The sequence below is a fragment of the Dama dama genome, chromosome 10 (genome assembly GCF_033118175.1).
Source record: "Dama dama isolate Ldn47 chromosome 10, ASM3311817v1, whole genome shotgun sequence".
NCBI lineage: Eukaryota > Metazoa > Chordata > Mammalia > Artiodactyla > Cervidae > Dama > Dama dama.
Genome location: NC_083690.1, coordinates 33,319,067 through 33,340,138, shown reverse-complemented (window position 1 = coordinate 33,340,138; position 21,072 = coordinate 33,319,067). Strand labels below are relative to the sequence as shown.

Here is a 21,072-nt window from a genome sequence, read left to right as displayed (position 1 = left end):
TCGGCAGAGTTGCTTCTTCCAATGGAAGTAGGTACACCAAAAGGCAAATTCAAGTATGGTCAACACTGTCGGTGGAAGCAATAAGCACCTTTCCCAGAGGGAACATTTTTCTTCTATGATTTCTTTAATGTTTTAGGAGAGAGGCTTTTCTAGCTCTTAATCTGCATGTGCAACTTTGCCGACACTGCACACTGTTTCGGGTAAGTAGTTCTGAAATGTGTCAACCACCCTTGGCAGGCTCTGCGTTGTCTATCACCAGTCCATCCCCTCTTTGGTGGTGGTTTCCCTTTTGTCTTAGAATTCTGCCATTGACAGATATGTTCTTAGAGTTCATGTCTTCCAGCCACAACTTTAATACTTTTCAGCCTCTCTAAAGCCTTCTCTTGGCTGGTCTCTTAGAAACCACTGGAGCCCTCAACGCCACAGTTTGGTGACTCTCGTGTTGATGACATGAATTCTGGATTCATCGTGACCTTGCTGTGATCTCTTGCTAAGCCCCTCAGAGCCAGTTTTCCCTGCAGTGTTGACATGGGTCATTGTTTCCACCATTAATTATCCAATGATGTAGTGAGAGGCCATAATGTATGAAAAATACACATTTTAAAATAATATAATCAGACTTGATGTTGTGAGATGCTCACACTGACAGCCACCAGAGATGAGTCCACTTAAAGGACTGGCATATTCCAGGCTCTTATCTTATGCTCGCATCCAATCTGTAATCACACCACAATAATCTCTGAGAGGACTGTGATGCCAACACGTTAACAGAGAATAAAATAATTCGCAGAATGAAACTAGCTGGAACTCCAAAAAGATCTTATCAATGGGCATCAATGGTAGTAATTAAAAAAAAGAATCTTTTGTAATTTAATTTTAAAAATGAATGTTTTATAATTATCGCCTGCTTGCACCCTTTACTTAACAACAAATGGAGGCAGGAGCTTTGTCTTTTATACTTTATGCTTTAGAACACATCATGCGTTAATAGCACATCAAAGCTAATGAACCATGATTATAAGCTAATTCTGCGGTTTCTCACCTTGAGATCATTGAGGGGGAAAAAAAAAACCCACTGCATTCTAATAAAGCTAAAAATCCTAGACAATGAGAGCTAGTACCACAGAGTTCAAACCCCCAAGGCCAATACAGTGATTGAAGTTCAAAGCACTGGGTATGTTCATTTAGATCACAGATTTTACATCATGCTTAACTTTTTGCTTTTTTAAAACTGGAGATGTAAACTAAAACAACTCTCAAATCTCAAAACTTTCCCAGAAACCTTTGATTTCCCAGAAATCTTTCTCTCCTTTTCAGTGTTATATTTTACTAATGAAAAGCAAACATCAAAACCAGACTGCCTCCTATTTTGGTAAATAAAGTTTTACTGGAACACAGCCACGCTCATTGGCTTACATCTTGTCCATTGACTGCTTTTCTGAAAAGGAAGGGTTGCAGGTGACAGAGACCACATGCCCTCAGAGCTGGAAATATTTATTATCTGACACCTTACAAAAAAAAAGTTTGCCCATCCCTGTTCTAGATTTCATTTCCACCACTTATAATTTTCATCATTTGGAATGGCACCCACTCCATTTATCAAAACTCTGAAATCTTGCAACAGACGCCTGCTTTACTTTTTAAGCTGTTTCTGATTTTCCTTTCCAAAGGTTTATTTGTTCAGGTCCCCGAGGCCTTGATGTTAATTAGCAAGTTCCTAAAGTGCCAACTTCTCTCAGGTCTACAGTCAATGGAAACTGCAAACCCAAGTGTACCTATTCACCATTCAACAGAAATGTACTGAAGTGGTCAGAGGTACAAACTCCCAGTTATAAAATAAATAAGTTCTGAGGATGTAACAGACAGCTTGGTAACAATAGTTAATAATGTGTTCATGTGTGCTCAGTCGTGTCTGACTCTTTGAGACCCCATGGACGGTACCCGCCAGGTTCCTCTGTCCATGAGATTTGCCAGGCAAGAATACAGGAGTGGGTTGCCATTTGCTTCTACAGGGGATCTGCCTGACCCAAGCATCGAACGCACATCTCCTGTGTCTCCTGCATCAGCAGGTGAATTCTTTACCACTGAGCCACCTGGGAAGCCCATAGCTAACAATACTGTACTGTATATTCGAAAGTTGCGTAGAGAATCGATCTTACCAGGAGAAAAACAAATTGTAACTATGTGATGTGATGGATGTTCACCAGTCATTTCACAACACATACATATGTCAAATCACTATGTTTTACTTCCAAAACTAATACAATGTTATATGTCAATTATATCTCAACCTGGGGAAAATATTCTAAAAAAAGAATAACAACAAATTTCAAGACAACAAGGACTCTTCTGGAAGGACCAAGGAGTACAGAAAAGAACTAGAAATGTAACATATTTTCAATGTCAAAAAATGAAAAAAAGAATTAGTTAAAATTAAATGTTTAACAAATAGTCAAGTACTTCACCTTAGCCAAACAAATCCCTAAAATTTTTAAAAATGTAATGCACACCTGCTGTGTGAAAACATATACTGCTGACAGGAAGGACAAGGGGGCAACAAAAGTGAATAAAATCCACACCCTGTGCTCTGGAGTGAGACAGACTAGCAAAGACACAGCAGAATTGCAGGTAATAAAGGCAAAATGGGAGCCAGATGCTCCTGAAACGGTCCAGGCTGCTGTCAACAACGTCGGGGATGAGAATGAAGGCATGTGAGCAAGTTCTGAAGCCTGAGAAAAAGTGAAGAGACCATCCAGGCTGCAGGTGTAGGCAAAGACCCAGAGCTCTGGGCAGCAAACATAGGGGCTAAATAACAGGAAGGCAGGAAGAACAGGGACCCACTCCAAACGGACTGACACCTGCAGTTGCCTGGCGCCAAGCCCTGTGTCCACTGAAGGCAAGGTGGCTAGTCACGCAGACCAAACCTTCCTCTCCAAATGTAAGAAAAGAGAAGAGCCTGCTCAGTTCTTCACATGTAGCTGTGAGCGATACACAGTTTCCCAATTCCCAGTCTTATATCTACATATCTGTTTACTTCAAATTACCAGCAGGAAACTAAATGGTGACATTTTTGGCCCAGCAATTCCACTCCTTGGTACATACTCAAGAGTTGAAAACAAATGTCCACACACACACACAAAAAAAACGTGAACATGGATGTTCACTGCAATATTCATAATAGCCAAATAGTGGGGAAAAAAATTCATCATTTGACAGAAAATGAAAATGTGGTATACCCATACAATGGATTACTAGTCAGCCATAAGAATGAATGAATGAATGAATGAATGAAGCCAGATCTCAAAGATCCTTTGATGATTCTGTGCTTAGGAATGATCTGGAATAAAAACTATTTGGAATGTCAGAAACATAGGGAGAGAATGCATACTGGCAGTGTCCATGGCTGGGGTGGGAAAGGGGAACGATTGTCTTAATGGATACGGCATTTCTTTTGGGGTGATGAAAATGTTCTGGAATTAGTGGTGATGGCTGCACAACTCTGAATAAACAAAAATCACTGAACTATAGGGGCTTTCCAGGTGGTGCTAGTGATAAAGAACCTGCATAGGAGGCTAAGAGCCATGGGTTCGATTCTTGGGTCGGGTGGATCTCCTGGAGACGACAACCCACTCCATTATTTTTGCCTGGGAAATCCCAAGGACAGAGGAGCCTGGCGGGCTACAGTCCATGGGGTCGTTAAGAGTCGGACACTACTGAAGCGATTTAGCACCGCCCACACACTTAACTACACACTTTTAAATGTCAATTTCATGGAGCGTCAATAAAGCTATTAAAGAGCAAGGCTCAGGTTTGAAGGATGGGGAATATAGCCCGCCAAACCTTTTTTCTCCTTTATGTCTAATGACACCACCCTTATGGCTGAAAGTGAAGAGTAACTAAACAGCCTCTTGATGAAGTGAAAGAGGAGAGTGAAAAAGTTGGCTTAAAGCTCAACATTCAGAAAACTAAGATCATGGCATCTGGTCCCATCACCTCATGGCAAATAGGGGAAACAGTTGAAACAGTGAGAAACAGTGAGAGACTATTTTTTTGGGCTCCAAAATCACTGCAGATGGTGATTGCAGCTATGAAATTAAAAGACACTTACTCCTTGGAAGGAAAAATGACCAACCTAGACAGCATATGAAAAAGCAGAGGCGTTACTTTGCCAACAGAGGTCCGTCTAGTCAAGGCTATGGTTTTTCCAGTGGTCATGTATGGATGTGAGAGTTGGACTATAAAGAAAGCTGAGTGCCAAAGAATTGATGCTTTTGAACTGTGGTGTTGGAGAAGACTCTTGAGAGTCCGTTGGACCTCGAGGAGATCCAACCAGTCCATCCTAAAGGAGATCAGTCCAGGGTGTTCATTGGAGGGTCTGATGTTGAAACTGAAACTCCAATACTTTAGCCACCTGATGCAAAGGGCTGACTCACCTGAAAAACACCCTGATGCTGAGAAAGATTGAGGGCAGAAGGAGAAGGGGACGACAGAGGATGAGATGGTTAGATGGCATCACCGACTTAATGGACATGAGTTTGGGTTGGCTCCGGGAGTTGGTGTTGGGCAGGGAGGCCTGGCGTGCTGCAGCTCATGGGGTCGCCGAGTCGGACACGACTGAGTGACTGAACTGAACGTCTAAATCATAACCGTGACGGAGTGGAGTTCAGGATCAGAGACTCTTCTTCCGGCCTCTGGGATTGGTTTTTTGCTCACAAGCAGGCTGCGGGTGGCCGCCCCACTGGCCACACCCACGACAAAACCCACGTCGCGCGGCACTCGTCAACGCGCGCGACAGTAGGCTAGCGGTCTGGACGCCTCCGCCTGGGAGCCGGACGCAGTTACCAGGCAACAGCGGCTAACCCGCCCCACCACCTAACCAATCACGCACTTCCGCACGCAGCGCAATATCCCCGCGTACGACTGCCGGAGCGTGACCTCCGGCACATCGGGCCCTAGCGTCTAGAGACGGCAAGCACCCGCCCCCACCGCCACCGCTCAGCCAATCAGAAGGGAGAGGGATGCGCGTTCCGTGCGTGCGACCGTTGCCCCGCGCCGGGGCTTCCCCGCCCCACCCCCACTCCTTGGGCCCTGCCCGCCGGGAACCGGTTCTGGGGGCCCGCCGGGCCGCCTGAGGAGGGGCCGCTCGCAGCGCGAGCCTGGGCGGGCAGCCTCCTCAGGCTTCCCCTCCGCCAGGTCTGCGGGACGAGAAAGTTCCAAGCAAAGCACCCGCTCTTAATGGCGGCTGCGGCGGGGGCGGGATACGCACCTGAGGTCCCCGCCGGCGGGCAGCGCCCGCCCGGCCGCCGGGTCCGAGGGCTGGGCCACCTGGGAGTGCCTGGGGGCCGAGCGCGGCCTGCCAAGACCGTCTGGAGACGAGGGCGCGGCGTTGTGGGCGGCGGCCGAAGCCCTGCTCTCCACTATCCCTCCTTTTTCTTTTCTTTCTTTTCCTTTTTTTTTTTTTGGCTTCCTGGAAGGCAGCCTGGACTCGTGTGTCCGCAGCGCCCCAAGTGGGAGTTGCCGTTTCCGGTGCCGTGGAATCCACTTCAGCTGCACATTGAGCTTGTTGGAAGTCCCTTAGCCCCGCGCTGTTCAGGGCCAGACGTGCTTGTCCATTTCCTGCCTTTGATGAGTGGCTCTGCACGTGTCTGGTCTCACCCCCACCGACACCGCCCCCAAACGTGGACGTCCTTTCTTGCTCTTATTTAGTTTTACACTTTTTAGCATGATTGCAGTTTGTAGCTTTAAGCGGTGAGGTCACAGCTCCAGCGACCGGTGAATTTGCCTTAAAGCCATTGAGTTGTGTTGTAATACTGTAACAGTTGTGTCCTGACCTTTTGATGGGACTCAGTGACATTACTAAGGAGTCGAGAGCTGTCCTTCTGATGGTGCTGGTTCTCCAGCAAATAGTCAAGTATTACTTTAGTGCTGTTTAATCAAAGTCCAAATACTTGAAATATGCCAGGAGGAGAGTTGCTGCTGTTAGTCGCTAAGTCGTGTCCGACTCTTACTGTTGCAGGAAGGGGGACCCCTTCCAGGGCCCGAAACTGGGCTCTTGTCTAACACTCGGAAATGAATTGTCCGAGGAGACACATGCTGACAAAGCAAGAGATTTTATTGGGAAAGGGCACCCGGGTGGAGAGCAGTAGGTAAGGGAACCCAGGAGAACTGCTCTGCCGCGTGGCTCGCAGTCTTGGGATTTATGGTGATGGGATTAGTTTCTGGGTGGTCTTTGGCCAATCATTCTAATTCAGAGTCTTTCCTGGTGGCGCACGCATCGCTCAGCCAAGATGGATGCTAGCAGGAGGGATTCTGGGAAGTGGACGGACAGGTAGTTTCTCTTCTCGATCTTTTCCGAACTCTTCCGGCTGGTGGTGGCCTATTAGTTCCGTATTCTTTATCAGGATCTCCTGCCATAAAACAACTCATGCAAATGGTTACTATGGTACCTGACCAGGGTGGGCGGTTTCAATCAGTGTGCTTCCCCTAACAACTCCCCCCTGAGAGACTTCATACTCAAGATGCTTCTTGGGAATTGGGGCGGAGGTCTCTTTCTTCTGTAACTTCTTCCTGCTGTGTCGGGGCGTAGGCCTGCCTAGCAGAGCAGAAGTCTCTCTCTACCTGATCTAAGTTGGGGTGTTTTATATTTGAAACCAGCTCCCACCCTTGTAGTAACATCAATTTGGCCTGGAACTGCTGGAGTCTGCTGGAGATAAACTTTGTAAGGAGTTGGAGTATACAAGGGCCAAATAGGAGGCCTAATAGGATAGTTATCACTGGACCCATGAATGGTAAGAGCCAAGAAGGGAAAGAAGGAGAACTCCATACACCTGTTGAACTTAAATCCCGGATCTTTGTAGCCTGTTTCAAAAGCCCCTTGATATCTTCTTGGACCTGCCCAGACTGGTTATAATAAAAACAGCATTCTTCTTTTAGATATAGACAAGTGCCTCCCTGTCTTGCAGTCAATAAGTCTAGGGCCCAACGATTTTGTAGGACCATTGCGGCTAGGGAGTCTAACTGGGATTGTAGGCGTTGGAGGGTCCTCGCTGTTTTTTCTATGGATACAGCAGTGTCGGTAGAAAGCTGCTGAAATTTATGTAAAGACGTTCCCCCCACGGCAACTCCTGTTAAACCAGCAGTCAGTCCTACTGCCAGGAAAATAGGGGTAAGTATTACCGCACGATGTATCCTCTGGTTGGTATATACTGGTAGAGGCAAGGAGGTATTATTCTAGGCCAGATCTATGTGGGGCGTAACATACCCTAGGGAGCAAGTTCCTGACCAAAAAGGTGGTAGGGATAAATAAGCTTTATCCCCACATATGAAATAGACACCATGACTAGGTTTAAGTTGGGCAGCAAAATGGGTTTGCCAAAGAGGAACAGGATTTCCATCTGCCTTACAACTGGAACATGGCATAATGGTACAGGGGCAGTCCTTTAGCAGCTGGGAGGAGACTGTCACCCCACTTGCTGCAAAACCGGCAGCAATGAGGGCATTTAGAAACGGATTTAAGTGTTGTGAGGCATCTCTCTTTTTTTTTTTTTTTAATTGCTGCATGGGCATGCAGAATGAGGAAAGCATACTTAGAGTCCGTATACACATTAATCCTCTTTTTTTCTCCTAACTCCAAAGCTCTTGTCAGGGCAAAAAGTTCAGCTTTCTGGGCTGAGGTGTCTGGGGGAAGAGACCCACTTTTTTTAGTTTCTTCTAGGCTCACTACTGCATATCCTGCTTTCCTCTCTCCTTTTTTTACAAAACTGCTGCCATCTGTGTACCAGTTTTCCTCTGGGTCAGATAAAGGTGTCTCTGATAGGTCCGGGCGAGAAGAGTATAACTCGTCTATGATTTGTATGCATTGGTGATCCAGAGGGGAAGTAGGGGGATCTGGCAGTAAGGTTGCTGGATTTAAAGTCTGGCAGACCCTCAACCTTATTTCTGGAGTGTCAAGGAGGAGGGCTTGGTATTGGGTGATCCTTCCCCCTGTCATCCACTTGTCCCCTTTCGTTTTTAAGACTGCTTGCACCTGGTGAGGCGTATACACTGTGGTGGGCTGACCCAGGGTCAGCCTAGATGCCTCCTTAACCATAAGAGCGGTGGCTGCTACTGCCCGGAGGCAAGTGGGCCACCCTTTGGCCACCTCATCTAGTTGTTTTGAGAGATAAGCCACGGGTTGTAATACGGGCCCCATCATCTGCCCTAACATCCCAAGAGCAGTTCTTATCCTTTCAGAAACATAGAGTCTAAAAGGCTTTTCTAGGTTTGGGAGGCCTAAAGCTGGGGCTGTAGTGATGGACTCTTTTAGGGCATTAAAGGCCACCTTGCAGGTCTCATCCCAGTCGAGTGGCTCTTTCTCTTTTTCCCTTAACTTTTTATATAGGGGTTTGGCCAGATTGCCATAATTAGGAATCCAGATCCTGCAAAACACGGTCATTCCTAAAAATCCCCTAAGCTGTTTTTTTGTTTGGGGGTACGGGGTATTTAAGATGAGGGATTTCCTCTCGGGGTCAAGCATTCTTTTTTCTTTTGTAATTATAAATCCAAGGTATTTTACTTGGGTTAAGCTAATCTGAGCCTTCTTGGGGGATACTCGATAACTCTTTTTATATAGGAAATTTAGAGTTTTAATAGTGTCCATTTGAGAGCTGGTAAAATCTGGACTAGCTATGAGCAAGTCATCCACATACTGTATTAGACTACTGTTCGTTAAAGTTAATTTTCTTAGTTTTCTCCCCAAGGAAGTCCCAAAGATATGAGGGCTATCCCTAAACCCTTGTGGTAGTCGAGTCCAGCAGAGTTGTATGGTCTCCCTCGTTTCCAAGTCCCGCCACTCAAAAGCAAGGAGTTTTTGGGATTCAGGATGGAGAGGAATGCAAAAGAAAGCATCTTTAAGATCCAAGACTGAGAAGTACTTGGCTTTTCCTGGGACTTGGGATAGGAGGGTATACGGGTTTGGGACTATGGGGTGGATGGGAACCACAGCTTCATTAACAGCTTTTAGATCCTGGACGAATCGATAAGATCCATTTGGTTTTTTAACGGGCAAGATTGGAGTATTGCAGGGGGACTCACAGCTGATTAGAATTCCAGTATTTCGGTATTTGTTAACTAATGGTCTAAGACCCTCAAGAGCTTCTGGTTTTAAGGGATATTGTCTTTTCCAGGGGTAGGGAGCATTTGGCCTCAGAGAAATCTTTACCGGTGGAACATTTATGGCTAAACCAGGGCTGGAGACATCCCACACCTGGGGATTGACCTCATCTAGGAAAGGGACAGACTCTTTTTTTTTTACCTCTGACTGTAAATATTCAGACACTAGGCAAAGAAAATTATCGACTTCTACCTTTTCCCAAGTCACTTTGGTTTGGAGGCGGCAAAGAAGGTCTCTCCCCAGTAGGGGAGCAGGACAACCAGGGATGTATAAGAAGGGGTGGGTTCCTTGCCAATTTCCCACCTTACAATGGAGGGGCTTAGTAAAATTCCGGCTTTGGGGTTTTTTATCTACCCCATCACCATTTTAGTCTGGGAGTCTAAAGGTCCTAATCGGAAAGGAAGAACGGAGAAGGCAGCCCCCGTGTCTAGAAGAAAGTTTACATCCTTACCTTCTATTTGTAGAGTCACCCAAGGGTCGAGAGGAGTGATCTGGATCTCACCATTCGCGGGGGTTTTTCGAGCCGCTGGGCACCGTCAGTCTTGGTCGCCCAGAACTAACACAGAGGGAGCAGGTGTAGGGGTCGCCATATGCCTTCCCTTAGGGCGATATGGACACTCCCTTTTTCAATGTCCATCCTCTCTGTAGTAGGCACATTGGGTGCGGCTCAGCCGCGGTGGATTGTTAAGATCTTTTTTTCTTCCTTGCTCTCCCCGGGACTCTCGCATAGTGGCAGGATGAATCAAGGCCAGGATTTTAGCCTGTTGTTGGGCCAAGGCCTGGGTTTGCCTCTCTATTTTCCTATCTTTTCGGACTTCTTTTTGCTCCCTTCTTGCCTCCTCCTCCCGGTCCCTGTTCAAAAACACCCTATTTGCCTCCTCCACCAAATCGGAAATTGGGGTCTCTGGTCCTTTTCCTAGTTTTTGTAATTTTCTCCTTATGTCTGGGGCTGCCTGGGTTATGAAGGAATGGGCCAACAGGACTCGTCCTTTCATACTTGTTAAATCTGTCTCGGTAAAGTTTTTAAAGGCTTCTGTGAGTCTGCCCAAGAAAAGAGCTGGATTTTCATTTTCTCCCTGTGTAACCTCTTTTATCTTATTATAATTAACAACCTTTCGCACACCCTGGGTCATTCTCTGTAGTAGGCAAGTAATGAGGTGTCTTAAGGATTCCTTTCCTGCCCTTGTATTAGGATCCCAGTCTGGCTCTGTCGAGGGAATTGCCTCTTCGGCAGGGGCCAGACTGACATCTACCCGCTGTCTTTTATCAGCCACTTTTCTAGCCTGATCTAGGATTCGAGCTTTTTTTTTATCATTACAACACCGGGTGAGGATGACCATTATATCCCTCCAGGTGAGGGAGAAGTTAAGGCTAAGACGCTCAAATTTATCCTTAAATTTTTGGGGGTTCTCGGAATATGAACCCAATTGTTCCATGCATTGGGTAATGTCTTGCATAGAGAATGGAACATGAACGTGCATAGTTCCCCCCTCCCCATCTGGTACCTCTCTTAGGGGGCAGATTTTGTCTGAGGATGACCTTTTTTTCTGTAGAGGACAAAGCTTACTTCCTGATCGTAACCCCATGGGGGAGGGGACATATGGAGGAGGAGCCGAGGCGACTGGGAGTGACTCCCCTTCTGATCTCATGTCTTCCGGGCCCGGGCTCCTGACTTCCGGGCGTGTCTGACCCTCCCTTCCTCGTGGCCTCTCTGCTGAAGCAGGGGAGGTCAAGAGAAGGTCAAGGGGATCTTTTGTTTCAGGCCTTGCTAAAAGGATTTTGGAAGAGCATTTATCGAAGTCTTCAAGCTTATATTTTCCCTTTTTTTCAGAATCCTGGTAGAGGGCCATAAAGGCCTGAACATAGGGAACTTCCTTGTATTTACCCACACGTTTGCAGTATAGACTGAGCTGTAAAATGGTGTTGTGTCCAAGTGATCCTGACTGGGGCCATTTTTCCCCTCCTCCCAGGGAGTAAGTAGGCCAGTACTGAGTACAGTATTTGATAAGTTTTTTCTTTTTTAACCCTCCCAGTTGGTGTCCCTCCCAGTTGGCCAAAAGACAACCGAGCGGGGTGTCTAGAGGGAAGCTAGGCTTATTTCCCATTTTAGCGATGGTATAGCCTATATCTCGTTCCCAAGGGACCAGTACTGGGGCGGATGCCTCTATATCTGACTCTAGAGAGATTGTAAGCTCTCTCCTGGTCCCAAAGGGCCTGATTGTATAAGCGCCAAAGGAAATGTTCGGTAGTAAGCACAATCAATGGGGCTGTAGGGCTGCTCCCAAAAGGTAAATTAACCCCTAAGGATGTATCTAGGGTGTTAATTTTCACCCAAGACCAGGTGCGACTATACTGAACCCCGTCAATCACTTCCACGTGGAAGCACTCAGCCAAATGCGCAATTAAATGGCTGAATTTATAGAAACAGGGCACCCGATGGAGGGCTTCTAACGCCCGATCGTCTCCCCAGGAACAGAAAGCACAGTTGATGGGGAGCAGAGGGCGTAGCCTCTCTGAAAATCTCTTACAAAGACCCAGAACTTCAGGTCCAAGTATTGACAGACAGAGTAAGCGGAAATAACTTGGGTCTTCAAAGAGAGGGAAGAGGGCCAGGTTGAGAGAAGAGGAGTGGGACGAGACAGAAGGTCTAGGAGTGGGGGAGAGAAAGAGAAAAAGGGGTGGCCTTACAGACGTCTCCTGCCACCTGCAGACACCCAGGCGTTACGGGACTTTTCCCTGGGCTTCCAGAGAAGGGAGGACTGGAACTCGGCCCTACCAGAACCAGAATTCGAGTTCTCTGCCAAGAGGAGGTGATCAGTCTCCAATCCTCAGCTTAAGCTGAGGCCCTTCGACCAGATTCCTGCGTCCAGGACCGGGGGACTAGAAAAACAGGAAGGATAGGAAGGGCTAAGGAGAGGAAAGAGAGAGGGAAGAGGAGGGAGGTCAATAAAGTCTCTTGTTCCTTACCGGTCGGGGCACTCTGGCCAGTTGTCCGCGTCAGGAGGAGACCAGGGACAAAAGGGTCCCAGTTGCGGCCGCTGGGTCTGGTCCATTGGCAGGCAAGCTGGCCCCTGAGAACCCCGAGTGGTCAGGATGTCAGTCTCAGCGAAGAAGATGTCCCTTCGTGGTCGCCATTTGTTGCAGGAAGGGGGACCCCTTCCAGGGCCCGAAACTGGGCTCTTGTCTAACACTCGGAAATGAATTGTCCGAGGAGACACATGCTGACAAAGCAAGAGATTTTATTGGGAAAGGGCACCCGGGTGGAGAGCAGTAGGTAAGGGAACCCAGGAGAACTGCTCTGCCGCGTGGCTCGCAGTCTTGGGATTTATGGTGATGGGATTAGTTTCCGGGTGGTCTTTGGCCAATCATTCTAATTCAGAGTCTTTCCTGGTGGCGCACGCATCGCTCAGCCAAGATGGATGCTAGCAGGAGGGATTCTGGGAAGTGGACGGACAGGTAGTTTCTCTTCTCGATCTTTTCCGAACTCTTCCGGCTGGTGGTGGCCTATTAGTTCCGTATTCTTTATCAGGATCTCCTGCCATAAAACAACTCATGCAAATGGTTACTATGGTACCTGACCAGGGTGGGCGGTTTCAATCAGTGTGCTTCCCCTAACATTACCATGGACTGCAAAAGAATAGGGTAATAGAAACCGTTTACCCATTGCTCAGATTTACGTAGCATGCCTTATTTTAAAGGACTATTTAGACACAACTGAAGACACTGTTCTCATTCCTTTTTCTTTACTGTCTCGGAGTTCTAATACGCATTTTCTTTTGCAGAAAGGCAAGTGTCCCAGATTCTCTGTTTTTTGTGTGTGTGTGAGTGGCTAACAAGGTTATGCTTCCTAGGAGATGCTATTTAAAAAAGCTGCCCTTCCAAGGTAAAGATAACGAGCGATTAGCTGAGATGGTACCTGCTTTATGATATTTTTAAAAGCGATGTTTGAAAATCCTCGTGGTATGTTTTAGTTGATTCTTCGTTATTCAGAAGAGTCATGGCCTGTAAAGTCTTAGCAAACAGGGTTCTGCAAGCCTCTTCACGTTTTTGTGGAACTATTAAACGTACCTTTGTTTTATGTGTGTGTCTGTTTAAAGACACCGTATTTAATGTGTTTTGTAGATTTGTTAGTTGAACTCACGGCCAACAGTGCTGTAACTCGTGTGTGAAGGAAGCTTGGCTAAGACAAAGTGTTTTCTACCTAACGTTGCAGTGTTCAGTGCTTACAGTTTGAGGACCATTTTAAATAGCAAAATCATCAAAAACAAAAAAGACCCAACATCCCAAAATGTGGAAAGTGTGGCATTAAATAGACCAGAAAAAGGACACGTTTATGGTGTAAGAGCTGGTACCACCCTATTCTACCTCAGCCTGGAACGCGTGTGGCAGGCAAAAAAACTTTTTTTGTGTGTGTGTGCCACTCTACTCTGTCTGGAAATGATTGGGGAAAGTAGGGTGAGTAATGCTTTTAAATTTACCTGTGCGTTGTAGTGAGCAGGTGAAATCCCAAATCTGGAGCTAGTGAATAATAATGATGGATTTAAAACTTAACCTGTATATCAAGAACTTCAGGCTTCCCTGGTGGCTCAGCAATAAAGAATCTGCCTGCAATGCAGGAGATGTGGGTTCAGTCCCTGGATTGGGAAGATCCCCTGGAGAAGGAAATGGCAACCTGCTCCAGTACTCTTGCTTGGAGAATTCCATGGCTAGAGGAGCCTGGCAGGCTACAGTCCACGGGGTGGCAAAATAGTCAGGCATGACTTAGTGAATCAGCAATAACAATATGTAGAAAAGAAATGGAAATTTGGCTAAAATAAATAAGATGTTTGTTTTTAAATTATTGTTTATTTAATATTTATCTCATTATTTAAATAATTTCCTTGTATAATTCATAAACCTCATATTAGTAGCAGTTCAGTTCAGTCACTCAGTCATGTCCAACTCTTTGTGACCCCATGAACCGCAGCACACCAGGCCCCCTGTCCATCACCAACTCCCGGAGTCCACCCAAACCCATGTCCATTGAGTCAGTGATGCCATCCAACCATCTCATCCTCTGTCGACCGCTTCTCCTCCTGCATTCAATCTTTCCCAGCATCAGGGTCTTTTCAGATGAGTCAGCTCTTCGCATCAGGTGGCCAAAGTATTGGAGTTTCAGCTTCAACATCAGTCCTTCCAATGAACACTCAGGACTGATCTTTAGGATGGACTGGTTGGATCTCCTTTGAGAGTCCAAGGGACTCTCAAAGAGTCTTCTCCAACACCACAGTTCAAAAGCATCAATTCTTTGGCACTCAGCTTTCTTTATAGTCCAACTCTCACATCCATACATGACCACTGGAAAAACCATAGCCTTGACTAGATGGACCTTTGTTGGCAAAGTAATGTCTCTGTTTTTTAATATGATGTCTGGGTTGGTCATAACTTTCATATGCAAATAACTTGTATATATTTTCTCTTGCTTACCAATTTTCCCCATAGGGATGCATAATCAAAGTAATTTGAATACTAATGCCCTAAAAAGTTGGAAGTACCCTTTTCTTAGCAAATTGAAAGAAGAATTTATCCCCAAGTAGTGAGCTGGATTCATCAAGCAGATGGCTGAAACCAATGGTAATATTAAAGTATACCACATTTATGTGCCATGGGAAGACTCAAGATTGTAAAAATGTCATTTCTTCTAGTTAATTTCTCTAAATTAGCTCATGAATTTAATGCAACTCCAATAAAAAAAATCCCAGTGGGATTTTTTAAATGCAACTTGGCAAGATGATTTTAAAATTTATATGAGAGTAAATGTTATGAATAGCAAAGGCAATTTTGTAAAAGAACAAAGAAGAGGGATTTGATTGAATAAAAGAGCATATTGTAAAGCTGTAGCAGGTGAAACGTTGTCATGTTAGTTGAGAGTAAATCAGTAGAAAGAAAAATTGAGTTCAGAAATTGACCAGTGTATAAGGAAATTTATCATATGTTATAAATGGCATTTCAGATCTTCAGATAAAGTCTGTTAATAGCCAATAATTTGGGGACAGTGAGATATCTGTTTGAAAGAAGAATTACACAGTCTGGTCTCATACCACTCATAAAAATCAACTCCAAATACAAGTGTTACATTCAGGGTTTTACAAATATTACAGAATATCCTTATTTTCTTGGGTAGTACTTTTCCTAAACAAGACATAGAAAGCAAAAGCTCTAAATGATAAATTTAGTAAAACTAACTACAAGAAAATGAAATTGTATAGAACAAAAGACACCATAAATTAAAAAAATAAGATAAAGTTTTTCAACACATTTCAACACATAACAATTTCTATGCAAAATATACCAGTCACTTCTATAAATTAGTAAGATAAACAATCCAATAGAAATGTGGCCAAGAATATGAATAGACAATTCTCAGTAAAAGAAAAACATGAAATGCTAGTAAGTATGTTTAAATGTTCTAGAGATTACAGAAGTAAAAAGTGAATCAGTAATGAAATGTGCTTTAGGTATTAGATTGATGAACAGTTGAAAAGTTTGTATCCAGGTGTTGGGTGTATGGAAAAATGAATCTACCTATATTCTATTGAAGCACAACCTTTGGAGAACAAATTGAAATCATTTATTAAATTTTCCAAATGAGTATTTTCTGTGACCCAGCAGTTTTGGTTTTCAGTATCTACCCTGGTTGGGGATGTTGCATGTGTGTGCTCGGTTATGTCCGACTGTTTGCCACCCCATGGACTGTAGCCCAGTAGGTTCCAGGCAAGAATACTATAGTAGGTTGCCATTTCCTCCTCTAGGGGATCTTCCCAACCCACGGATGGAACCCACGTTTCATACATTGCTGGATTCTTTACCTCTTGAGCCACTGGGGCTTCCCATCTACCCAAGAGATACCCTCAAATAAATGCAAAAGGAACATATACAAGAATATTCACTGTAATAGAAAAAACTGGAAACAACTCGAATGTTCATCAGAATGGTTAAATAAGATGTGATTCACTTACACTAATATCTAAGAGAGGAAAAGAATGGGGTAAATCCAAACACATTGTTATAAAAGTATTTCCAATATAGTTTTGAGTAAGAAGATGAAGTTGCAGCATGAAATACATATCTAATTTTTAAAAAACACACACATAGCAAAAATAAAATATTTTTCCATAGTACCATATATATGTGGTGCTGTGGTTAAATGAGTCTTTAGCCTTAGCCATGTATAGTGTTTTATTAGTTCTTCTACAAAGGTAAAAGTCATAGATTAATTGTATAATTCAAAGTTAATAATAAAAATTAAAATATATAGGACTAATTAAGTTCACTCTTTCCCTAACTGGAGAATTTCAGCTATCCCAAAGTAACAAAATAATTAGTATGTCTACAGAAAGATGACATTATGAGTGGGGAGAAGGTTTAGTTTGGGGTAACTGATATTTTGCTGTAGGACCGTCTTTTCAGAATAGCAATTTGGACAAAATGTAAGTCTTTGCAAGCATAAAGCCAGTATAGAAAACCAATCAGGCTTTGATAGCAAAATGTAAAAGCCCAAGTGTGACTAAATCCAGGTCTCCTTGGGCCAAACTCAACTTTTTGGCTGTTTTATCCTGTGTCTTCCTTAGTGGGAGCTAGAAAATTAATGGGCAAACATTGCCACCCAGTGGTTCTGGTTCACCTTGCAGAGTATGACACGGCACCCTTTTGTTCCTAAATCTCAAACCAATGGTTCTTTCAGATATCCCTTAAAAGAAAAATGTTCTGGAAATTCAAAAGACCCGTGTAGGGTTATTGATTGTTTAATTCTGGCAAGTAAAGCCTACTATATACCAGCATTGTCAGTTTTGCAAAAGAACAGATATTTAAAACCAAAAAATGAAAAAGAAATAAAACCAAAAAATGCACTAGATAAAAAGACAGCCCTGCTTATGAAAGAACAGTTGACAATTATATATGCATTTTATACCTATACAAGTATATCATAACTATATTACTAATTGTGATGGTTGATTTAATATGTCAACTGAGCTGGGCCACAGAATGCCCAGAGGTGGTTAAACATTTCTGACTGTGCCTGTGATGGTGTTTCTGGAAGAGATGAGCACTTGTATGGGTAAACTGAGTACAGAAGCTGGCCCTCCCCAACGTGCCTGGGCCTCAGCCAGCCCACTGACGGCCCCAGTAGAACAAAAAGGCAAAGAAGGTTGAAATGTTCTTTTTCTTTCTCTCTGCCTGTTTAACCTGGGACATTGATCTTCCCCGGCCCTTGATCTGGAACTTCCACCATTGCTGCTCTGGTTCTCAGGCTTTTGGGCTCAGACTGGAACTACACCAGCAGCGTAGTTCTACACCCAGTCTACAACTACACGCAGTCTCCTGGGTCTCCAGCTTGCAGATGGCACATAGTGGGAACCCTGTTCCTCCTCTTGGTTCTCAGGAGAACCCACATACAGTAATCTTCACATAGTTCTCCTTTATCAATATGTCTCAGCTTTATCAATAAAAGCCGAGATGGACACAAAGTCTTGTACACAGAACCTTAGTTTTGGAGGTTTCAGGAGTGAGGGCAGGGAGAAATAGCGAGTAGTATTGTCCTTCCCATCCAGAGGCAAGCTGCCTTTGGTCCTCTTTAGCAATGGGATTGAAAAGAACCCATTCACCAGATCAATATCATTTGGAAGTTCCAGAAACCGTGTTGATCTGTTCTAGTAAAATACCACCCCTGACTCGAAAGCCATGATTGGATTAAGCAATTGGCTTAGTTCATAGTAGTTTACAGTTGTCTGCCATTATCCATCTGGTGTTTGCAGGAGCCAAAGGCGGGCTCTTAGGTCTACAGTTCCACCTCGGGTGCAGTGTGGCTTCTCATTTAATACCGCCTAGGTCAAGACACGGAGAAGGCAATGGCAGCCCACTCCAGTACTCTTGCCTGGAAAATCCCATGGATGGAGGAGCCTGGTGGGCTGCAGTCCATGGGGTTACGAAGAGTCGGACACGACTTCACTTTCACGTTCACTTTTCACTTTCATGCATTGGAGAAGGAAATGGCAACCCACTCCAGTGTTCTTGCCTGGAAAATCCTAGGGACGGCGGAGCCTGGTGGGCTGCCGTCTATGGGGTCGCACAGGGTCAGACACGACTGAAGCAATGCAGCAGGTCAAGACAGGGCGAGGAAACCACTGTGAGCTGCTAGAAATGTGTCCCAACTGTGTTCCTCAGGAAAGAGCAGAGAGGTGTGGCAAGAGTCAGGCAGGAAAGGCAGATGTAAGGGGCACTGTTGAGTCTGCCTCTGTGGTCTGTGGACTCCTGATTCTGCCAGGATCCTGAGAAGTGCCCAGCCAGCCTCCCTGAATAGGTCTCAGTGGTAGCATTTATCCATGGGCTCCTAACCCCATTGGTTGAAGTTTGCCTTAGGGTGTTAATTCCTCGTCTCTTCCAGGCTGTGTGTGTGTGTGTGCCCTGTGAGCCCCTCTCTGTGTCTGAGGCATCTCTGGAGTGTTTGGTAGAGATTTAAAAATGCCTGGCATGCACATGGGACAAGAAGCTTGAAGAGAGCCAAACCTTGCATGGAACCGCTCACCCCATGTCAGAGATGTCAGACTAAGGCCGAGAGGGCTGACCGAGGACACTGTGGATGCACCTGCTCCAGTAAACATCTATAGAGTCACAAACCCAGGTAAAAGCCCCAAACTTTGCCATGGCCAAGAGGTCAGAGTGATCTGCCGTCCTTCTTCCTCCATCTTTCCAACCTTGTCTCTTACCTGTCACCTCCGCACTCAGCTCCTACCACCCCGCCCTCCTGGGGGTGTTGGGGTTGGAGGTTGGGGTCCCAAACACACTCCTGGTGTGTGGTCAGGTAGCATTTCATTGAAGGAGTCACACAACAGAGGCAGCTCCTGGGAGCTGCCAGGCATCTCTCTTTCCATCAACACTAGAGGCTTTGCTAATTAGTTTAATGAGTGTTAGAAATGGGTTTAATGAAATTAGCAGCTTGTTGGTGGATCAAAGTTCAATGAGGAGAGGAGAAACCACTTGTGATTTGAACAGGGGAAGTTTAATATGAAGAATTATTAGTGCTAACAAGGGTTTGGCTAGCATGAAGTAAAGATAACTCTAAAGAATACAGGCATAGTAGACACAGGGAGCAGTCCCCAACCCTAGGGCTGAGATAGGGGACCCCAGAGATTGTGAAGGACAGGGAAACCTGGCATACTGAGTCGACGGGGTCACAGAGAGTCTCGATATGACTTGAGCAACTGAACAACAAAAGAAAGAGGCCACCCCCAGAGCTGAGACCCAGACCTCGTTGGTAAAGACTGAACCACGGCTCACTGAATGGTAGGGGTCATTGTAGCACTGTGCTGGCAAAGGTCACAGGAGATGTGCACTCTGGTACTTTACAGAAATCCACTCTTTTGTTGGGGGACAATGAAAGTCTCCCACGGGGAGGGGCTTCATGGGAGGCATTTTGCTGTGGCACTGTCTGAGGGGGCTGCTCTGTGCTGCCGCCCACCGTCTGCTGCAGCAGCTGGTGCTGGTTGTGGGCATCACTGGTTGGGCTGCTCAAGTAGCGGCACCCTCTGGTTGCAGATGTGGGTATTGGTCTGCTCCTGTTTGGAGTAATTGAAGAAGATTGATTGGGTATGAGAGCTCCCCCTACCGGCCTGTTCGGTTGTAGCTGAGTTTCTTGAATCAATTCCATTCCTGGAACGAATCCAGTTTTAAAGTACTCCCAAGATCAGTTGGTAAAGAATCCGCCTGCAATGCAGGAGACCCCGGTTCGACTCCTGGGTCGGGAAGATGCCTTGGCGAAGGGAACAGCTACCCATTCCAGTATTCTGGCCTGGAGAATTCCATGGACTGTATGGTCCCTGAGTTGGACATGGCTGAACGACTTTCACTTTCACTTTCCCTAGATCAGACAGTAAAGAATCTCCCTGCAGTGACAGAGAACAGGGTTCCATCCCTGGGTTGGGAAGATGTTCTGAAGAAGGGGAAGGCTACCCACTCCAGTAGAGGAGCCTGGAGGGCTGCAATCCATGGGGGTTACAAAGAGTCCAACACGACTGAGGGGCTAAGCACAGATCAGTTCGGATTGCTTTGTTGTCCTGGAGTGTGCCTGGTGTTCATTCTATGAAACATGTTCCTACTGTTCTGTGGTGAAATGTGATTGATGTTTTACCCTTGTGTAGGGCTATTTTATAGAGGATGGTGGAGGGAAACTGAGTGATAAGATGTGGTAGCTGTGAGACTGCTCCTCAAAGGCCTCCAACTACAGGTAATGTAATTAAGCAAAGCTATGAAATCTGGCCTCTGTTTGTACCGAGGTCATGCTTCCCTTGGACTACTCCCAGTGACTGAATGAGGCGGGGATAGACACGCAGGCAGACCAGATCCTGGGAGGCATGGATTCCCCTGACGGTCGTCTTGGGCGCCAGGATTCCCTGGTGACCTTACCAAGCCTTCCTTGGTAAGCAGAGGACACTTTTATTCAGACTTCCTTCTCCCTCATTTAGAGTCAGATTGTATCATGGCCTGATGGTTCTCCCAGCTTTCCCAGCACCTCCCTTCTCCTTTTTCTCTTACAGAGATATTTCCCCTAATAAAATCCTTGCCCATCTAATTCCAGGGAGGTGTTGAATTAAAAAACCTCAGCTAAAATTGGGAGGCTTCCCTTGTGGCTCAGATTGTAAAGAGTCCGCCTGCAATGCAGGAGACCCAGATTCAATCCCTGGGTGGGGAAGATCCCCAGGAGGAGGGCATGGCAATCCATTTCAGTATTCTTGCCTGGAGAATCCCATGGACATCAGCGACAGTGGATTGGGGGGAGCACTATGCTGGAGTCGTGCAGGGCGGGCAATCCCTAATATTTTACTTCTGCTGACTGCCCAAAAAGCAAAGGACCTTTTTAAGATGAAAGGGCTCGCCAGGGGCGG

At 45.5% G+C, this 21,072-nt stretch overlaps 1 protein-coding gene across 9 annotated transcripts in view; it reads right to left on the bottom strand.

The window, feature by feature from the left end:
- The window catches only part of LOC133063697 (general transcription factor II-I repeat domain-containing protein 2), a 58,933-nt gene extending 53,259 nt beyond the window's left edge, over positions 1-5,674 (bottom strand). For 5 of the 9 annotated variants that reach the window (XM_061153371.1, XM_061153373.1, XM_061153376.1 and 2 more), the window contains exon 1: positions 5,267-5,389. The gene's annotated coding sequence lies outside the window, so the exon portion shown is untranslated. Of the gene's footprint in view, positions 1-5,266 lie in introns of all 9 variants that reach the window. The other 4 variants (XM_061153377.1, XM_061153378.1, XM_061153379.1 and 1 more) reach the window with 4 other exon arrangements.
- Between the last annotated feature and the right edge of the window lie 15,398 nt (positions 5,675-21,072).